Here is a 5,000-nt window from a genome sequence, read left to right on the forward strand (position 1 = left end):
ACGAGACACAAAAGAGCAGGCTCCCATCAGATCTACGCTTCACACCTGCTCTCAGTCTGGATCTTATTAGGAGTCACTGTGACTTTTCAAAGAAAGACATGATCCTGGATCAACATTACTGTCCAGAAATATAGACTTATCCCAATCCCTATCCCTAAACTAACACAACCAGAACTGATTCTTAAAAGCAGTGGGAAATGATTTCGGATTAAAGTGTGTGTGTGTGAGTGTGTGTGAGAGAGAGTGTGTGTGTGTGAGTGTGTGTGAGTGTGTGTGTGAGAGAGTGTGTGTGTGAGTGTGTGTGAGTGTGTGTGTGAGAGAGTGTGTGTGTGAGTGTGTGTGTGTGTGTGTGTGTGTGTGTGTGTGTGTGTGTGTGTGTGTGTGTGTGTGTGTGTGTGTGTGTGTGTGTGTGTGTGAGTGTGTGTGTGTGTGTGTGTGTGTGTGTGTGTGTGTGTGTGTGTGTGTGTGTGTGTGTGTGTGTGTGTGTGTGTGTGTGTGTGTGTGTGTGTGTGTGAGTGTGTGTGTGTGTGTGTGTGTGTGTGTGTGTGTGTGTGTGTGTGTGAGTGTGAGTGTGTGTGTGTGTGTGTGTGTGTGTGTGTGAGTGTGTGTGTGTGTGAGTGTGTGTGTGTGTGTGTGTGTGTGTGTGAGTGTGTGTGTGTGTGTGTGTGTGTGTGTGTGTGTGTGTGTGTGTGAGTGTGTGTGTGTGTGTGTGTGTGTCAGTCACTATCTAATTAACATGATGTTGCAATTTATTTATTAAATTTAATTTGGCTGTGAAAATATTCCATAAAAATGATTTAAAGCTCTTATTGTGCTAAATGAGAAAAGTATAAAGAAGACATCAAATAATAGCTTATATAAATAGCTTAAATAAATATTTAATTTAATTAAACATGCAATTTAATTTAGCATCTCAGTGTTTTTGTTCATATATTTTTTTGTTTAGTTGCAGACCGTCTGAAAATACCTTTAACACGACAGGAAGTAAGTCATACAGGTTTGAACAACATGAGGGCGAGTAAATGAAAGATTTACAATTTTGGAGTTGACTATTCCTTTAATGTTTTTACTCTTATCCTTTACTAAAATGATACTCTAAATAAGAAACTAGAACTGCAGTAGACACCGTCGAAGCTCTTACTTTATAAAAATAAAAAAAAAAACAAAAAAACACAACACATGCACAACTCTGTAACTCTCGCGTCTTCATTTTAAAAACATGACCCTGGCACTGATTCACTGTACCCTTATCTCACAGATAACCTGCATATTTATTCATATATATATATATATATATATATACACCCCAGGCCTTTGAATGCTTGAATCTGATTGGCTGATGAACATTCAAAGGTGTGTCATTTTCAGGGAGCCGCACAACAGACGCAGACCTAGCCACATTTCTGTTCCAGATCACTTCTCCAAATGATTTCTATTATCTTAAAGGTCTCACAACAGCAAAATAACCACAACCCACAACAACCCTGGCCTAAAAACTAATAAATAGAATAATCAATATGATAAAAACAATGTTTTACCACAAAATGATGTTCTATTATGAGCAAAAAGCATATATATATATATATATATATACAGTATATGCTGTATAGTAGAAATGTGCTGCCTGGAATAGTTACAGTCAGAGTTTATGACACAGGTTGAACCAAGAAGCACATACTGACAAAATATAAGAGGACTTTTGTAGAAATGTAGCAAATCACTGACTGAAACACCACACACACTGATACCATTAAACTCTACACACACACACTTTCACTGAGAGTGTGTGTATCTGTCAGACACACATAAACACTTGAACCATGTCCTTATTAAAACACTCAACATAGACAGCAAGATGTGTGTGTGTGTGTGTGTGTGTGTGTGTGTGTGTGTGTGATGAGAGGAGCTCTCGTTTGACACTGAAGTCCACTGGCTCACAGCAGCCAATTAAAGCAGTGGCTCTGATTGGCTGTGTGTCTGATTGGCTCTGTCATGTGACAGTGAGGCAGATGCTCTGAGATCCAAGATGGCCGCCAGCCTCGTGCAGTTTCACTGCCGTAACGTCTGCAGCACAGAAGAAGAGTAATTGGGCTCTGCTGAGATTTACAGCCAATCAATCCAGCTCTGAATCTCTGAATCCAGCAAACACACTCTTCAGTCTCCAGAAATGTAAAACACGCCGACCTCAAGCGTGAGCGGAATCACGTCCGGTTTCTGCTGATCTGTACTGGTTCAGTCTGAATAACGGATCTTATTCCCGTCAGACGACAGCGAGAGCCAATCAGATGCTTCACCAGATGCTAAACCAAAGAGATTTCAATTCTACATCATATGTTTTAGAGAGAAAACAATGCAAATAAATTGAAAAAAAAGTTTAGAAAGCATCCGGGAAGAACTGAAAAAAAAACAAAAATCTGTGAATGTGAGAAACTCACAGAGACTGGGGGTCAAAGGTCATCTGCTGAGCTGTGCTTCTGAAGGTGACTGAGTGCAGGTTTAATGAGCGTGTGTTTCCTCCTCCTCATGTCCTCTCAGACGCTCCTACACACACTGATTCACTTTTAATTGTTGTCTTAACACTCCTGCAAACAATAGCCACCGAGGACCAAAGCACAGGAGACATCTTCATAAAAAACAGACGACTGCGGCCTCGTAAACATCATTAAAATCTGAGGCGTCCCAGAGCTCACGAACACTCGCGTCTGAATCCTGAACAGACACACACTCCAAGAAGAAGATGAAGCTCGTTAGCAGAGAATCAGAACTCGAGAGACGCTCGTGACATTTGATTCACTCACAAACGACTCTTTTGAGTCTGTCGTTTTCAGTTAATCAAAGGAACCGTTTCACAGGCCTAAAAATGAATAATGTAAATTGAATTCTCCAGTTTTAAGTTCTGTGCATTCCAGAGATCCAGAGGCTCACAATTACAGCAGGAAAAACTATGACCAAACTATGATTAGTTTTTTTCTAGGACTAAAACGAGACGAGATGACAATAAAGGCAATAAACGATAACTGCGACTATATCAACATGCAGTGTCTTTGTTTATAAAAGACTAGAGTAAAAATGCACTAAAATCCACAAATCTGACAAACAATAAACTGGACTTCAGCGATCTCCATGTGAGATGAAAGCGCCCGTGTTCTGCAGTATGTTGTTTGTGGTAAATGCACTCACTCTCTCTATCTATAGACCCATTGTTCTATCAATAAACAACCTCACAACTCATAGTCGATGCGTCTTTGACGGTTTATAATTAAAAGCCCGTTCCCCTAATGAGAAAATGAAGAGATTTTGGTTTCCTCAAAGCTGAAAATTACATCAGTGAGAGGATCATCCTACATTCAGACAGAAACACAGTACGGTTCCGTTCTAATTGACTGGAGAAAGATTACGGAGATGCACAGATGCTCACTAGTAAGTGACCTACAGCACAGAAGCGTCAGTCTGAGATTAATGGAGCGTAGCTGGCCACCCAGGAGCATCGGCGCGGGCCGTTCATCAGCCCTGAGTGAGTGTCAGCGCTCGGGACGGCTCCGAGAAGCCGAACACACCCACACTGACACCTGAATGAAGTTATGATCACTAACACGGCGTCAAAGAAACCACACGTACCACAGACTACAGACAGACACGCGGCACGCTTTCCAGCACAAACCTCTGAATGCACTGAGAGACGAAAGATGAAAAACTTTTAGTTTAGGATTCAAATAACAACAAACATCCACCAACGGTGTCACTTTTTACTGAATCGAGGCTCGCGGTAACTAATAGAGTATAAAACTCTCCGAATCTGACCTGCTTCGCTTTATTCTTCATAATGATGCCCTCGTTTCTGAAACTCGAACTGGAGAACACAGAAGTGTGTGTGTGTGTGTGTGTGTGTGTGTGTGTGTCTTGAGGGCTGAAAGAGTTTCCTCCCACGCAGGGTAAAATTAATTGCCGTCCCCTCCAGACACCAACACACAGATTAATCACCGCACACCTTCACAAACACCGTCCTGCCGACACACACACACACACACACACACACACCAGGATACAGAAGGAGGCTTTATCAGAGGAGGAGAACACACACACACACACACACACCTCACAACCCAAGGTCTTTATCACAACTGAAACACACAAACACCGAGAGTGAGGGTCGACGCCAACAACAGCCTGAGAGCTTCCATCTGTCCTTCAACACACACTCTGAGAGAGACCCAGAAAGCGGTTAGTAATTGATCTCAGAGAGAGACACGGCTGCTGAGTTGAGGTGAATTTTAGGAGAACAAACCGAAGCTCCAGAGAAATCCAGATGAGAAACAAAATCTAACGAAGCCATCTACAGACTAATGAAGAGACACGGACACACGGATCAACAACAGAACAATAGACAGAACTAAAGAAGGATCGATACAACGACAGAAGTTGTAGATTTACACAATATGGTCTTCAGGAGAAAACACACACACTCGTATCCCATCTGCCATTGCAGCTGCTGTTGCTAAAGAGTCTAAAGTGTGTGTTTCTGAATTTTTTTTAAACAAAACTGCTGGAGAGGTTTGAGTTAATGAAATATTTTGTGGTAAATAAAAGCTGCATGTTTACCCAGAAGCCCCGCTCTTTTACAGATGGAGAGTGATATCTATGAGCACACATGTCGTTTCCCACGATCCCCTGCAGCTTCTCCTCACCGCCCCAGCTTTATATCAGCAATAACTGAAAAGAGCAGGTGTTTCTACTTCTTAGCTTGAAAATCCTCCCACATACTGTCCAATCTGCCTATAAGACATCAGCATAAAACGAGACATATGTAGAGCTCAGAAAATTCCTCTAACAGACTCAACACTCACACAATCACAGCAGATGGTGAACAATGTCTCCAAAAGACCTACAGACATCTCCCGATGATGTAAGTCCCGCCCCCCAAATAAACACCAGTCACAGTAAGTCGCTGTAACTCCATCCTCTAATATAAGCAGCCACTGTAAACCCCTCCCTCAAATACA

At 42.0% G+C, this 5,000-nt stretch overlaps 1 protein-coding gene across 2 annotated transcripts in view; it reads right to left on the minus strand.

Annotated features, from left to right (window-relative positions):
• nrxn2b (neurexin 2b) overlaps positions 1-5,000 on the minus strand; it is a 325,182-nt gene that overhangs the window by 32,937 nt on the left and 287,245 nt on the right. The window lies entirely within an intron of this gene.

Source organism: Puntigrus tetrazona, chromosome 7 (genome assembly GCF_018831695.1).
Source record: "Puntigrus tetrazona isolate hp1 chromosome 7, ASM1883169v1, whole genome shotgun sequence".
NCBI classification, from domain to species: domain Eukaryota; kingdom Metazoa; phylum Chordata; class Actinopteri; order Cypriniformes; family Cyprinidae; genus Puntigrus; species Puntigrus tetrazona.